The sequence below is a fragment of the Mchenga conophoros genome, linkage group LG14, assembly GCF_057382185.1.
Source record: "Mchenga conophoros isolate Kocher_MC1m ecotype Shallow Benthic linkage group LG14, M_conophoros_male_GT1.1, whole genome shotgun sequence".
Classification (NCBI taxonomy): Eukaryota; Metazoa; Chordata; class Actinopteri; order Cichliformes; family Cichlidae; genus Mchenga; species Mchenga conophoros.
In genome coordinates this window covers 2,242,465-2,259,718 of record NC_140539.1, presented here as the reverse complement: position 1 = coordinate 2,259,718, position 17,254 = coordinate 2,242,465, and the positions used below count along the sequence as shown (strand labels likewise).

At 43.1% G+C, this 17,254-nt stretch overlaps 1 long non-coding RNA gene across 4 annotated transcripts in view; it reads left to right on the top strand.

The window, feature by feature from the left end:
• Positions 1-17,254, top strand: part of LOC146559066 (uncharacterized) — a 113,865-nt gene that overhangs the window by 3,108 nt on the left and 93,503 nt on the right. The window contains exon 1 of one of the 4 annotated variants that reach the window (XR_014888265.1): positions 837-1,126. The exons of 2 other annotated variants lie outside the window; for them this stretch is intronic. This is a non-coding gene — a long non-coding RNA (uncharacterized LOC146559066). Of the gene's footprint in view, positions 1-836; positions 1,127-6,855; positions 7,017-17,254 lie in introns of those variants that run through there. One more of the 4 variants, XR_014888264.1, reaches the window with a different exon arrangement.

Below are 17,254 nucleotides of genomic sequence, written 5' to 3'. Positions count from 1 at the left end.
GTTGCCAGCGCGGCGTTTGAATAGAGATATCGAGTTTGGTGCCACGACTTCCCCCTGACTTCCCTTTCGCAGCTCTTTCCTCCGCCTTCCTCTGAGGTCGTGACGGGTCATCATCGTGACACGGCATCCGCGGTACATTATCTACAGTAGCTGGCCCGCCCTGGAGCTGTGTCTATAGACCATTCTTCCAGGGTCTGTTGTCTCTAGGATCTCTGGATTCACTGTTCGACATGGCACACATTCAAAACGGTAGCCTCGAGGGGCTTTTATTCCTCCAACAGAATTCAATCACTTTTCTCTCTCGTCTTTCTGCCTCTCTGCTGAGTTATTCAGAGTTTAATGAGGGAGGGAAGATAAAGGCAAGCTTATGGTTTGCCAGATCACGAAGAGGCCGCCTTTTTGTTTCTGCTGGAGGACCCACACAGCGAGCGTTCATGTGAAATGAGTTCTTTTTTTTAAACCAGAGGGGAAGGTGATTGAGATGTCTGAGAAAGAGCCGGGGAGTCTGGAAAGGCGCGGGTCATTAAAGTGTCAGAGGAGCTGCAGCTCTTCAAATATTCCTCCATACTTTGCATGCAGTGCAGGATGCAGAGGACTGAGTGAGAAGGGGAATTTTGGGGCAGCACAAGGAGGTATAATCTGCTGCGAGGTATTATGATTATCAAACGTTAATGCACTGGTTTCACCACGGGCATCAAATAGTTATGCAGCGCTACACCTCCTGCGCTGTGCATCATTGAAATGACTGCACAGGATTATCCCCTTACATAAGAAAGTGTGGGTGGTTTGGAGACGGCTCCTGACAGTGTGGGAGGGCATCGGACCGGACCCGAGGAAGCGCCGGGCTGACGCTAGGCTGTTGTTGAGGCTCAGTTTAGGTCAAAGTCCATACTACGTATCAGCTGTCAGAAAGTGTGTTTGCTTTACCGGCTGCACGGGCGTCAGCATCTACGCAAGGCTCCTCTGTCTGACATCAGAGAGGAGAGGTAGAAGGGTTCACGCCTTCTCTCTCACACACTCTGTCACCGAGGTCAACGCTGGTCTGTCTCTTTGGAGCTGTTACTTTTCCCTCGAGCAGTTGCACCAGCCAGCTGCTGGGGACATGCAGAGTGTCCGAGCACATCAGGTTTGTAGGAGCATTGATTATTTTCACTCCTCTCCGAGGTACACGACTCTCCTGGATTTGTTTTTGTAAAGCTGCTGAATTCAGATAAAATGGGTCTTTGTTGCAGAAATGAATTGGGCTTTAAAATTACAAGGACGACGCAGGAACTTGCAGGAACTTGCAGGAACTTGTCCTTTTTGGGTTAGTAGCCAGCTTTAGTGCACAAGATGTCAGACGGTTCAACTGTGGCCAAACTGATAACCACACCTATTTTTGCTGGTTATTATAACCTCTATTAGTCACTAGCTTTTGTGTTTACTGTATCGTTTTATTTTCTTGAATTTGTAGCAAGTAAATCTAAAATGAGTTGGGTGCGGTGTCCAGCTGGGGGACTAGCAGGTGTTTTTGAAGAGTGTTTCTTAATGGGCCATAGTTGGTATTCATCCTGCAGCCTTTACCCGCAGATGTCGGCTTTAAAAGAAAGAAACAGCGCCAGCTCATTTCAACTACAAGAGGACTTAAAAGTCCGTTATCTGCCAAAGCCACAGCCCAGTTCTTCAGTTTCAAAACAACACATTTAAATCAAATCTAACGTCGTCGTCATTTTGCCAGTTTGAGTGAAATTCGGCCTGGTGTTTGATCCTGGTGGCAAACAGGAAGGAAAACAACAAAACACAGACTCTCACTCATCTGGTTTTGGTCCTTATAAGAGCAACATCATTTCCTGACCTTTCCCAGGTGCTCGTCTCGCAGCACCTTGTATCTTGGATATTACATTACAGAGTAAACATTGTTATATGGCACATATAACAATGTTGGTGGAACACCCACACCTCACACCCACGATGTCACATATTTATTTAAATATTTAATAATTACATTTTGAACCTACTACCACGTCCTACTTCATTCTGAAGTCTGACTTTGTTTGACGTGAAGATATAACATTGCAAAATCTATTTATAAGAAATGATTCGATTCCTGTAAAATTACAGTAGAAATGTTCGGCTGATTTGTCGGATCTGTGTCTGTTTGCAAAGGACAATAATTAGGCCGTGTTTTTATTGTGCAGGTGCTGCAGTGAAGTTTTCCTGGAGCGCTCAGGCTTTTATGAGCGGATATCCTAGTAATCATAAGATAATAAAAAGCTTTTACAGTGAATGTATTTCCCTAAAATAGAAGCAGGAGAGAGAGAAGGATTGGGCCTGAATACCAAGAACATCCCAGATCAACATAAAACTGTATTATAGTGAATGCATCAGGAGGACCCATGAAGCCTGATCCTGAACACTGAGTGCATCAGTGTGTCCTGTATTACTGACAGATGTTTCTGCAACATTTTAAATTAAATTTGGAACATTTATCTGTGCTCACATCTCATTTACAGCCTACATAAGCATCATGGAAACTGCAGCTGTACATTAGGGTTTTAATAGTTTTGCAATTTTCATGAGTTTTATTTTTATTTAGTTTTGACTTCAGATTTTCAATTTTATATCAATTTTAATTAGTTTTTACCAATTGTTTGCTAGTTTAGTTTAGTTTTAATTTTTTTTGAAAATCCTTAGTTTCAGTTTAGTTTTGATTAGTTTCAGTTATAGTTTTAGTCGTGTTTGCAATAATTAAGTGTAACAACATCCCAGTTTCATCATATCAGTCATGCTCTTCTGCTTATCCTTGGGTATGTTGCTATTCCAGCTACACTGCACTCTGGACAGGTCCCCAGTCTGTCGCAGGGCTAACACGCAGAGACAGACAACTCACATTCCCACCTATGGGGAACCTCTGGTAAAAAGTGAGGGCAGATGAACAACCACTGATACCAGGCAACTATAAGATATATCTTGGCCCCAATGAGACTATTAACTCTTGCAGCACCGGGTGCATTGCTAAACCTTTTGAAGACTCACACAGTTGTGTAGATATCCCAGTCTCAATAAACACATTCACCAACGCTGCACATTCACCACTGCATTAATGTTTTTTGTGGAGTTGTCTCGGGATGCATCACGCTGCCTTGCCTGGGGTTAGCTTCTGTTTCTGGGGATGAGGGTTGAGTGTGCTCCCTTCTCAAGGTAAGCTAGGTTAGCCTTCTTGTGTGAGCTTTTCAAGCGCACTTTAAGGTTTGTGGGATTTTTTTCCCTTTAGAAATGTCCCTCATAATTTGTCTCTTTCCACTACAAGACACTTGCTTTATCCAAAACACAGTCATATTCAAAGTAATCCCAAATTGGACTCTGGCGCTTTCTCCCGACTTTTGCTGACATGATTCTGCGCGTGGACGGAGCAGCGACACAGATGACTCGACTAACGTGCTGCCACCTGCTGGCATAATGAGACACAGCAAGAAAAATCTGGAAACTAAACTTTATTTTCACCCTCGACTATTGTAGGACACGCACACACATAAAAACTAAACACATTTTGCTATAAATTCAGTTAATTTTAGTTAGTTTTGTGAGCACACATTACAGTCTTAGTTAGTTTTCCTTTTTTTGCAAAGTCTTGTTTTATTTTTATTTCCATTAACGAAAATGTTTTTTCACTTCTAGTTTTCGTTATTTCGTTAGTTTTCGTTAACGATAATAACCTTGCTGTACATTAAGTATTATTCATTTAACATTAATCTTAACCCTTGAAAATATTTAATAAGTGAGCTGCTGAACATCACTGACACACGAACACTTCAGACAGAGAAAATCTCAGATATGATTCTGGTAATTCATTTTTTAGAGACTTCTGAGGAGTCTTATTATTCTTACTGTGCACTCCCAGAGTGTAAAAAGAGAAAAAACATCTATTTATATCACATTGGCGCCACGTCTGGTTGTTCTTACTTTATCCCACCTCGTGATAACAGATCGACAGTGCATGATGGTTTTGGACGCGTGTAGCTTCTCTGCACCACATTTGTTTTTGTGCCCTGTTCAGGGAGGCTTTCGATCAGTACTGCACTGCAAGCATGTCTCTTTCTATAATTTGTATTTATATTTATTTGTGAAGATGTAAAGCCACATCACTGTGTATGAATACACCACTCTGCATTAGTTATCATAAACTCTTTTGTCCTGTCTTGCTCCCCGTCCCCCCAACTGGATGTTTCTTCTGTTAAAAAGGGAGTTTTTCCTTGCGTATCGGTGTTCTTCTCATTGTTGGGGTTCCTTTGTATTATTGTAGGTTTGATTTTGCAGCATGACCCAGATCCTGATCATTTTGAAAATTCGAGCACTTCTGTGTCACTAAAATTTGGTTTGATTATGATTGCATGGCCTTCGTGGTGGCGGTTAATTAAGGGAAAGAATGAAGCATAATTGTAATTTGAGGTAACAAATTCTAGTAATTGTGACTCCAAATAAGCAAACAGCTGATTGAAGCTGACTCCAGATGAGGTCCCTCCTGACACTCGTGTGACACGCCACCCTTCTCAGAAACAGCCTGTCGGTTTGAGAGCTGATCTGTTCTCCTTTGATTCTCTGAGTCCTCACTTGTTGCTGCATATTGTAAACAAAACAGAATGTATGCAGGTACAGGAAAACAGACAGTCGTATGAAGGTGTCAGAGAAGCTTTTATGTGAAGGATGATTGCTGTTCCACTGAGACTCGAGCCTCTAAGCAGAATGTAATGTTAGAGCTGTGCTCAGTGTGTGGGCGTGCTTCTAACCGACACTCCTGCCCTCGCTCTCTGTTTTAACTCATCTCTGTCTGCTTCCCTCCACCTCTTTTTTTCATACCCCTCTCCATTGTGCCTCAGCGGGGGTGAGAGTCGCAGGTTGACAGCCTTGCAGGTCTCCTCATTACGCGGCGTCTGAGCCGGTAGAGATTTATCGAGATGATAAAAGCAGTCTGGAGGGCAATAATGACCACAGGCTCTGATGCAGGAGGAGGACGGAGGGGAGAGGCAGCGGCTTGTCTGGCCGCTCGCTCTGCATCTGATCATTCATCAAATGAAACAGCAGAAAGTTTGCTTCAGTGTTTGCTGAATATATTCGTGCATTATCGTTATGTATCTTTTATTTATTTTGCTGGTGCAGTAGTCGATGCAGTGTCAGCATGCCACAAGCCATGGAGCCATGTAGTTTATGTTCCCCTTATAGCTGTGTGCTGCTTGCTTTTAAAAGATATAGTTCACACATGCCTGTTAAGTTTTGCAATATATGAATCTGTTTTTTCTTCTTTTTTAGTAATAAAATCAGGCATGTTTTAAATGAAAGTGCTAACTAGGTGTGGCTGTAATTATTTCTCAGATCATTGTGATTTTCTTTTTTTACGCAACAAGACGAACATTTGTGGTCTAGTGAGATGTACGTGTGAGCTGAAGTGAACATATGTTGCTTCATCACTCAGATATTCCCTGTATTGCGCTTACATGGAGGAATCTATGTCGAAAGGATTTCGTTTCTGCACAGAAACGGGTGTGTAAAATGTGGTTAACCAAACTTTAGTGCTCACACTCCCTAACCCAGTCGTTTAAACATGTAAGCTGGCGTCGGGTATATGGAGTGTAGTGTCCTACGTGATGTTTGTGTGTGTAGCAGAGAGTCGGAGCCGCGGAGCAGGAGTGAACTCGACGGCTTGTCCTGTAGATCAGAGATAATAGGAACATATGGTGCGCTCGCAGCGTTGGCGGCACTCTTCCCATCGCTGTCGGTCCCTTATCTTTTTATTGCAGTTATAGATCAAGTGTCCCTTCCTGGCTGCCACACTTCAGCTGTGGCCTTACGCCAGAGGACAAAGAGGAGCAGCAACAGTCGTGCCTTACAGTCCCAACCATATCAGACTGCAAAATCTCATTTGGTATTTTGTCTGTTTTCATGTTAAAAACCTTCCATTCACTGTAAGAGTGGTTAGGGAGCATGCTCAGTTCTCCCTGGGTGTGGCTGCAGCTCGACGCTGTGCTGTCTCTTTTCGCAGCTCCTCCTGGTCTGTTCTCTTCCCCCCCAGCAACGGCCTCCTCCTCCTCCACCACCTTTATTCATCTTCACACCTGCTCTCCACACACCCAGCATTGACATTCACCTCTTTCCTTCTGCCCCCCTCGGTCTGTGCTGCAGGACTAAAACGGCTGCATTTAGATTAAAAAACACAAACCTACCGTTTGGGAAATGGAATTGTTGGAAAGGCCTGTACCAAATATTTGTTCTGCTCGTATTCACTCTGTCTATTTATGGACTTCATAGTGCGGTGGTTTATACAGTGGCCTAACAAGCTAACTGTCCCTGCTTTAATCCCAGGAGCAGACACAAATCCTTTTCGGGTATCCAGCATAAAAATCTGTCCAATCAAACATGCTGAGCGACCTGCTGTGGTGTGAAAAGGAGGGGCTTTATTCACTATCTGTATCCCTCTTTGACCTTTTAATTTTAAAATTAAACATATATGTACTTGGTTTTTAAAGGCTGTAAACCTTTGGTTCAGATTTCAAATAATCACTAAAACTTTAACACTTTAATTGATGCTCAATACTCCGGATAGTATTCCTGGCATTGGATAAAATACAAAGACCATTTCCAAGCCAAACACTTCTTTACCAGGACATATTTAGGCTGCTTTAGGCCTGTTAGCAGAGCATGAAAAGATATCCCTCAGGCTGAAACGGGGGGGAAATCCCAGACGCTGCCGTGGCCACGTCTTCTTTCCTTATCTGTCGGTGGGAACTCGTGATGATTGAAGAGAGAAGCAGTGAGTGCTGACAAATACTGAAAGAACAACAACTGTAGTGAAAGAGAAAGAAGCTCCACGGGGATGTGAGGTGTCATTTAACCCGGCACAGATCTGATCCTCTGACTGAGCTGCTCAAGTTCAAGTTTTTTACTTATTTATTTCTTTGTAAATGCATTTGATGGTCACGCAGTCGATCAGACGTAGAAGTGCTGGTGTCCCAGCCATGTAGCTGAGAACGCTTGGCGCAGAGGTAAGTCACTCGTCCCTCTGAGGTCACAGGTCTGAAGCTGAAGCGTCAGGATACTAAAACATTCTTTCTGAATGATCTCTCATGTAGGTGCATGTTTTTGCTAACAGCACGTACATACAGAGACGCATTCGTTAACAAAGTGCTGTAAACGGTGCCGTTTGTGCCACTCTGCTCGTTCGCTCGTGTCTCTCTGTGTCGCTGCTCTCTGCTCCATTTCTCGGGTTCATTCGTATGGTAATAGGGGTCAGGAGATGAGGGGGTTCTCACGTTCAATGTGAAACTTGGCCCTTTGTGTAGCGCCGGCTCGAGCTGCTGTGACAGAGGCCAGAGGTGAAATTGAATTTAGCTGAAATTCCCCAGTGAGTCTAGCCTTGGGCTGGACTGAGCTAGGCTGGCCCGGCCTCGCCTCGGGCAGCACGGCTCTGTGTACGGCCAGAATCCGTAGGTGTTACCGGACCTCGGTGGACTTGGTAAACCCGAGGCTTAGCGAGGGTTACGGCACGCTGTGCCATCAGATTTGTTGTGGAGACGACCAGCAGCTCATTTGTATTTAATTCAGACATGATGTTGTTTTTAATACGACTACTGTGCTGTTTCCTTCTGAGGTCTAAGCAGCTCCCCTAATTCTAACCTCAAAGCCAGTATTTCCAAGATTCAAAAGGCCTTTTTAGGATTAAAAGTAGATAGTCTTAGATGTGTCCGATTTTTGTCATTGATGGTGGCTTTTTTGAAGTTTACGCTAAAAAATTATTTCTACTCTTACATGATTTTAAAATGTATATTTTTCAAAATTCTGTGTTGCTGTGTTGCAGCTATTTTTAAGTCAGCTGATGCTGGGATATGTCAAATATTTGAATAAATAAAACAAATGTTTAGGGCGACAGCTCTCCAAGTGTGTGGCCAGGAAAAAAATCCAAATTCAATGAAATGCTTTTTTTTCCTGGAGAAAATGAAGAAAACAGTTTGCTGAGGCCATCAGGCGTTTTTGCTTTTACTGTAAATGATTGATAAAATTGTAAGCTGTGCAGGCTGGAAGAAGGAGAACCACCGGGTGTCGTTTAAGCATAACCACATGACAGGAGTCTGTCTGCTGCTTTGACCAAAAGGCTAACCGGTAATCTGTCCGAGTTTAGTTTACTGACATGCTAACCTGTGCTGAAAATCAAGTATTGCGCTGATCCATGTTTTGACCTATAGTTGTAGATGAAAAGAACATTAATGACAACTTACTAATTTGTCAGTTTCATTTAACAAATTATTAAAAAGGTGATTCTACTAAAATCGATGTTGCCTTATTTTATCTAAAAATACAAAGACTGCCTAGTTTGTTACAGTAGGGACCAAATCCATTAGGGACCAACGTTGTATGGATGCCAGTTTCACTGGATAATATAAAACCCGACCTGATCGTGGCAACGACAACATTAAAATCACTGAAGTCACTGAACCAACCTCTGGGAACCACTAATGTAAATATAACATTCAATCTAGGGCTGGGTGATATGACCCAAAATTCATATCTCGATATTCTTTAGCTGGATGGCGATATACGATAAATATATCTCGATAAATTTTTTTAAAGCCATAAAGTAACAACAAACAGTCAAAGCTGTGTCCCAGACGTCACATGGGCACTTTTATTAACATACAGCGTAGATGTACATGAAAAAAATTACTCTGAAATAAATTATGAGCATTTATTAAATAATAATTCTCCATAAATAAAATAAAACTGTTGTTTTTGTGCATAACAAAAAGCTCACAACTGTGCAGTCAAAATGTAAACTAACAGACGCTGAGAATAATAACAAGCAGCTGCTCTGTTCCCAACTTCTGCTGCGTGACTGACAGCCTGGAGTTTGAAATCCGCTTCATAACCACGTCTCTGAACAGGTGCCATTTATGGTCCTTATACACACACAGTACGGTAATATTACGTTGAAGCACAGTACGTATCACTCCGCGAGGCTCCTCTGCTCCGACAGTCCATCAAGCGCTGTGGCTCTGTAGCTTACCAAAGTCGTACTGAAACATTTTTTGACAGATTGCTGAGCGCGCGTACCACAGAAAAACGGTTCGCGGTCATTAAGCACAACCAGAATTCATACATAAGGCGCGCTGTCAACTTTTGTGGTTAGCTCGTTAACACATTGACGCCGTCCAGCCCCATGGTAACTCGTTAACAGAGATTTGCCCCGTTAATGCAGTTCTGGTGTTAACGTCATGCTGCAGCACTAAAATAGTCTCCAAATGTTTTCTTTTTACCGAGCAGCTCCTCTTTGATAGCTGCCGTGTCCGTCCTGTCGCTGTCTGCAGGTGAAGCGATGGGGGAGGGCGAGACAGAGTAACGCTGCGTAGAGACAAAAGTGGACGAAAGAGAGGCAAACTTGCGGCTCCACAAGTATAATTATAACGTAACATAGACTATATCGATTAAACGATATTGTCACATCTCATATCGCGCATAAAAATATATCGATATTTTTAAAAAACTCGATATATCGCCCAGTCCTAATTCAATCCATCCAATAGTTGTTGAGACATTTACTCTGGAGTGGTGACTCCACAGCCAGCATTGCCACCCTGCTATGACCAACGAGTCATCGTTAAATGTAGATGGATACACTCTAAAGACTACACAGTAAATCCCCTAATGTGTATTTTCTGCTTTATGCATTTGAACGGACTTTATGTTTATTTTGCACAATTATAATCCCTTCAAATGCTATACCAACTATAAAGCACGCAAGTGGAACTCTCCAAGGTGTGCTAGCAGTGCCCAACGGCAGGTCAGACAAGCTTTATTGTAGGTTTTATAAACTTGGGAAAATAACTTTGTCTGTACGGTGAGATCTGAGCAGACCCCAAACTTTGAAAGAACAGGGACAGACCTCAAAAGAAATCCTGCGTGTCGTCTCCTCTGGACCTTTTTTAGTTGGGTTTTTTAATTATTTTATTGCTTGTACAGAGAAACAACCTCGAAAAGAGTCGTTAGAAAAGATTGAACATGGTTGTAGATCTGGTTGTAAGAACAGTGTTGCTTTATGATGCCTTTTGTAAAGTTGTGTCATTATTTTTGGAGAGTCGGGATGATTCCTAACCTATACTTTTCCCATCTCTTTTAAATAGTGCTCAAACTGCTATGATACTGCACATCTCAGCAGGATTTGTGGATAAACGTTCCAATTTAGAATGAATGGAACGAGATAAGAGTTTCCTCCATCGGGGACTTTCTCCTCTGCAGATCTTCTCCACAATGATCTTTTACTGTTTTGATGCGCTTGGAGGATTTGTTTGCACAGAGAAATACCTCGTTGGTTTACGTGCTTGTGAAGCTCAAAACGGGCTCGTCTCTAATGTTGCCCTGTGGCTCCGTCCGACACGGCCTGATAAACACGATTCTTCTGAATAGACTTTGGGTGAATGTGTGCGTAACCTTGAGTAAAACTCAGCCCCCCGCTCCCTTTCAAAGACAGAGAGGTCTGTCGTCCTCTCTCAAAAACAAATATTTGTGTCCTTGGAAGCTTGTGCGAGCTCGAGGTCGGACTGCATTTTTAGGAGAATTTGCGTTTCTGGCATGTGGAGCAGGTGAGGAATCTGGGTTTTAATTGGAATGGAAATGCAGCTGCACGGGAAATCAAGCGTCCGATGATAACAAAATCTCTCCTATGTGTTAATTGCAGGCAGCCAAGCTTCAAGCCCTGACAGAGGTGTTCACGCTTCACAATCTACTGATCCTGTTACACTGTGACACTTTTACTTGTTCAGTGTCCCGTATGAGGAAAGACAAAGGCATGAGAGGTGCTATTTTTCAAACTGCTTTCAACATCCACCCACAGCGGTGATGCTGGAGAGAGCAGATGGCTATTTCCAGCTAATGCAGTTGGAGGTCTGAGACAGCAGCTACGTGCACTCAGCTGATTAACAAACAAACAAACAAACAAACAAAACAGTGTTGGCAGATTTATAGAAGGCTGATAATTCAGCCATATTTGTTTAGTCATTGGCAAAGGCAGTTATGATCGGAGCACAATCCATCGAGCTTCTAGCATTTTAGATATAAACACATATTTATTTGATGTATTTGATGTCACGGAGTCGGGAGCTACGTGCAGTTCACATAAAAATCCTTTTTACTGCCGTTCTTATGTGCAGTGCAAACAATGTAGGGTTTATGTGGACAATACTGGTAATTACCAAAATCATTTTTCATGTTTCTCTGATGGCTAATCCACCAGTGTGTGCAAACGCTTCCAAATCTTTAAATATCAAACAATATTTTTAATGCTGAAAGATAATTAATGTTCAAATTCACTGTCTTACAAAAAAGATTCATAAAGCACATTATTATGCTGTGATTAAGACGCCAGCTTGCAGTTCTTTCCTTGCAGTTCTGAACAGATAGATGGGTTTAATGTGCTAGCTCCAATTTGGGTAAAAATCTGAATTCAGCATAATTTTTAAGCACTCTGTTTTTGCTTGCTTGTGCAGAGACACAATGGAAACAAATTTAGCTTTAGGTTGTGCCATCAATACTGGGCGTGGTTTGAGGGCGGAGCTCTCAGATGTCATCGGTGCTGCACAGTCGCAGCAGTTAGGTGTGTTACAGACGTCTGGGCAAAATGAAACCTTACACAAAATGCAGAGTATTTAGCAAACCCTACGTGGTGATCAACTGCAATTTAATAAATGACGTGAAAGGTGATTGGCCAAAATGTTGCCTATGAGTTAAACTGTCTTGATGTGACGCAGTGCAGGATGGCGATCATGGAGAGATGGGTTTGCCTATCCTTGGATGTTGGTGTGGGTCAGCAGCACAGCAGTGTTTGTTTGGTCTGGAGGTGTGTGAGGGTTGTTCCCTCGTCTCTGGCACTGCTCACACTGTCTGTCCTGTAGAATTTCAGTCATCAGGACTCAGAACAGACTCTTCAGGATTTAGATTTGGGATATGTTTTTCCAAATTTAATTGCTGCTTTGTGGGATTTGTAGGATTTTTCTGTTGGATACATGTTTGTTTGGCACCAGAGCCTGACTGATGATATTGGATAGAGGAAATTATATATTAACCTTCAGCAACTCTGCATTTAAACGAAAATGTAAAAGGTGAAGGAGCCACGAGAAGCATGACATCACATAATTTATCCATCAGAGGGAACAACTCCCCTGATGGCATTACAGTGCAAAGTCATAATTCAATTCAATTTTATTTATATAGCGCCAAATCACAACAAAAGTCACCTCAAGGCGCTTCATAGATACAGAGAAAACCCAACAATCATATGAGCCCCTATGAGCAGCACTTTGGCGACAGTGGGAAGGAAAAAACCCCTTTTAACAGGAAGAAACCTCCGGCAGAACCAGGCTCAGGGAGGGGCGGGGCCATCTGCTGTGATTGGTTGGGGTGAGAGAAGGAATTAAATAAGACGAACATTCTTTCCTATGCACAGAGTATCAGCATTAAATATATGGCTGTTTATGCTAATGTTAGCTTAGTCTTACACTTTCTTTGTTAAGGTTGCAGTTTTCTGTATGTCTGTATTGAAGGACATAGTGCACCTGGTTTTCTGAATCTGAATTGGTCAATTAACTGACAACAACTAAGATAGCTAACCTCAAATGCAAAAAACCTGTAAATTATTAGAGATCTGCTAATCAAGCAAAGCTGTAAACTAGAGATTATTTTTTTCTGTGGAGATTTGTAATCAGCAGCGTGTTATCACTGATCCATTTATGGATAAAACTGGAGCACATTTGTTTCCTGGCTTTTGCTTTAAGTGCATAGTTATTAAATGCTAGTCTTGTCTTTAAAGATGCTATCACTGACCACCTTGTGAGTGTTACAATGGATGAAATGCAATACTTACGACAGTGCACTGCATTATATTATATACTGCCCTCAGAAACTCTACCAACAGCAGGGTGGAGATGATGTTTTGCACCTTTAGGGAGTATGAGGTGAAAAGGACATTATGTCCGTTTTTAAGACTGAAGTGAAAGTTTGAGGTTGGTTTTGAATTACACAACAGGCAGGAGTCATTTATCTGGCCATGCCGAATCCTGTTTAGTTCCCTGTATATCTCACTTCTTGCAGTTTGAGTGTTTGATGGGTAAGCCTGCCTGCCTGGACAGATGATTGACAGGTGGTAATGAATTGTGGAGAAATGTGAGAGACCAGCACAGCAAGAGGAAGTGCAGTGAGGGAAGATAGATGAATGAGACTGCAGTAAATTAAGGCAGAGCTGGAGAGGGGGATAAGTGCACTATCCCCCAGAATGCTTTATTTCATGGTGTAAAAATGACTGCTTCTCACCGCAAACTATTGCCTTGTGTGGCAGGTAATTATTTTGGCGGCCAGCGAATGTCCCCAAAGCCTCCCTCTCAGGGGGCCATCTGTGCACAACTAGCCCAGATAAGTGAGAGAAATGTAGGGCATCCATGCTGTGATGTGAGGTCCTCGCCAGGAGCTTTAGAGGCTCCGCCCCTACTTTGTACATAATGGCAGAATGGAAGGCATAGGAGGGCATGGCAGGCAGCAGGACGTCTTAGGAGAGGTTGGATACAGGTAAGGGGGCCTACCCGGGATGGAGGGGGGGTCCGAAAGTGTGTGAAATAAGCACTAGCTCAGCAGTTTTCTACTGCAGATGTAACTTTCATAAAGATCATGCTTGTCTGCTTTTAGATTATTGTTTATCCTGTGTTTGGTTAAACTCTGCTATGAGAGGTGGCGTATCGATGAGGTACAACACAGATGCTACAGCAAGGGGGAGCCAGGACGTCAGGTCAGGGGGGAGGTTGGGTATCACGCCCCAAGTACGACAGAAGAGCAGCCGAACTGAAAGACGGGATCATGGTGAAGCTGGAAGCCTGGGCGCTCCATAGCCAGACTTACCAAGACTATGTGAAGTGCCCTCTGAAGGTCTGCTAGAAGATGTTAATGCAGCATTACGGCGGGCCCTACTGCGACCATCACCGAGACTCACCAGCTGATCTACACCTCAGCGGCAGCCACAAGGAGCAGTGCCCTCCATGGAGAAGGAGACTAGAGGCCAACACCAAGGCAGCAGAGGGAGGTTAGCTGAGTATCGGAGCTGCAGAAAGGTACAAGAAGTACAGCACGCTGCTCATGCCTGAGGCCTTGGAAACTGCCAAGCAAAGGCAGGAGAATAAACCAGCTTTGCACCACTGAGCCTCCGAGCTGTACTCTCAGTGGAGAGCATACCCTGAGTATACCTCTCAACACATATATTTCATTTCTTCCCAACATGGGATACATTAGATTTCCACAGAGGCACCGAGCTGGGTGCAGACATACCTCAGCATCTGCAGCCATCGTGGTTTTATGTTGTTGTATCGTTTAACGCAGTTAGAAGCCAACGCTGCATGGAATCAGCACTTCATGGTAGTTATTACATTAGAATAATTAGTGCTTTATTCACCCAGCAAAACAGACAGAAAAGGGTTTTGCTGTTTTCAGCTGGACAGGCTGAATGTCAGTGGAACACGTGCAGGAATCATTTTTCACTCCAAGCTTTAAATAAGTGAATCCATTATATAAACTGAAACAATGCTGTCAAAGACCTGAGACAGTTCTTTGCTACTTTTTTATAGTTCCTGTTGGTGGCATTTTTGGCATTTCACCCTGGAGCTCTTTTCTGTTATAATAATGCAGTCAGTGCAACTCTTTGCATGATGAGTAGGTCACCTGGTGCTCCTGTGACTACACTGGATGCATCACTTGCTGTCTTTCATGTCTGTTGCACCAACTTTTGTACATTTTATGCATTATTAGAGCTCATGATTACCTACAGTGTAATTTACAACATTGATGAGGCATTTCTGGACTGCACATGAGGATAAACAGACCTTTCCCCAAGTTTTCCTTATCTACAGCCCAAGATTGTTCATTTTGGCTTCATAGTTTTGCAGCCGTTACTAAGTTTGGGGATTTTTTTCCCAGGTGGAAATGTCAAACAATAGCCTTGGGCTAGGCAGGCATAAATGATTTAGATGCAGTGACATCTGTTCTTTCTGTTCTGCAGACGTTATATATGCATGCAAATACACAGTCAAACAGCCTACAAGTCAAACCAGAAAAGAAAATATGCAAAAAGTCGAGCCAATGTTGAAATTATGAATACAAACGTGTCAAGACAGTTACATGCGACATGTAAAAATGAAAGTCAGAGTAAAGCAAAAAGTAATACTTTTTCTTTGAAGGCCTGAATCTTAATCAGGTTTCGACGACAGTGATCATGTGTGTTCCACTCAGTGAAAAACTGAAGATAACCTTGCTGCAAGTTTGCGGCTTCCTCTGCCCAAATGAGCCGGTTTCAAGCTTCGGGTGTTATGGAATATTTTTAATGAGGGTGCAAAAACCAGATTGTATGTATTTTACTAACCTTCAGAACGAAGGGACATGCCATTGATATGCAAGAATTCTAGTCAGTGATGTTTGCAGTTATGAAGATGAGATGTTTTTAACCTCTACTTCGTGCTTTGTTCTCAAACATACCGTTCAGAACTTGTTTTGAGGGGTGAAAGTTTGAGCCTTTGATGATGGCGTGACAGCTTTTGGATATTTATTCTCCGCAGCTTTACAGCTTCGGTAGAGTATACATCATGTTAATTTGGGCTGTTGCTGCCTTAACTAAACACTTCAGAAATTGTGGCTCTGCAGCTTTAATTACCCACAACAACAAGTCCAAGGGACTAGTTAGTTCAGCTGAAACTGTTATATTTTCAGGTTGTGTGGATGTTGTTCCATCTTGAATCCCTGGCCTCCGACCTTACCTAAATGTGAGCACACAACACTCAGACTTACAACTGCTGCAACTTTGATGGTTTTAGGACCCATTTAAACAGGGCAGAGAAACCTCCTGGCAACCGCCTGTCACTGGGGAGAAATGCTGCCGGTTGTGAACGTGATTGGTAAACTCGAGACATGCAGGCTGAGAGACACCGCTGCCGGGGCAATCACTGGTTGCAGAAAGGTGATGAATGAGATGATCCCTGTTAGTGTTAAGTATCAATATTTGGTGTTTCTGTATTGATAGAATATCATCATGCAAAATATATTATTTCTGCCCCCGGCTCACACACATCTTACAAACTAATTCATTTACCAATGATACACATTGTGGCTCAGACTATATCTGGTTAATAGCTTGGTCAGGTAGTGGAAGTGTAATGTTCTCACAGCTGCAGACCTTAAAGAGCTGTCGGTGTAAATGTAGTATGTGGTTGACACACAACCTTGGAAGCCTGCGTCTTTATTAGCACGAGTGAACGTGAGGCAGGCACCAGCCTTCTATCATGCACCACACATCAGCCGGTCAGTCAGGTCGTCCAGCCAGTCAGTGTTTCATCTGCTCAGCCAGTCATGATTCAGCCAGCCAAGAAGGCCCCCAGCCAGCCAGCATGGTAGGGAGCAGCAGAGGAGGACATAAATAATACATACTGTACAAGTGAAGACTTTAGAAGTATGGAGCTCGTTCAGTTCCTCTGGGCATCAGACAGCTCATTTTCTTTCTCTCTCATTTTCCTTCTTTCAGACATCTTAATCTCTCTGCACGACTGCATCTCTGCTCCTCAGGCTGTTTCTCCTTTCGTCTTCTGCATCTTATATTTACAGTATGTTTGGAGATTATGTGATGTGCTTTGCTAAAATACAATGCATTTGGTCACAAATGAGGGGTTTTAGATTAATTGAAGTTCTGGAAATATTTCATCCACGTAGTTCTCTGAGCTGGATGATATATTGGAAACAGCCATTTTCTGCTTGAAGTTCACTGGGTTCGTTGTGTCGTGTTACTCCATTTTCTCCTCGACTGCCATCTCTATTTATTTTACCGCCTTCAGTGGCAAACGTCCTCTCGTGTCCATCTGCCCGTTTCGCTCTCTCTCTTTCTCACACGCGCGCGCACGTACTTCCTCTCGACTTCCTCTTTCTCTGCTGAGCCGTTAACAAGCACTGCTCTGCTCTATAGGTGCCCCAACACAAGGTGCAGTATACACTGGCGACTACAGCAACTCATGAGTTACAGCCCTGTGAGAGAGCTCGGAGCTGGGGCATGCTCAGACGAGGGGGAGAGGAAGAGCTGCCTTCCGTCAGCGATGTACTAAAAGTAGTGGCAGTGGGTGTGTGCGTGAGCTGTGTGTGAACACACTGTGTAGCGTTGCCCTGTGGGGCCCATGTGTCTGTCCTCGGCCCTCCAAGTTCTATAACGCTGATCGACTTT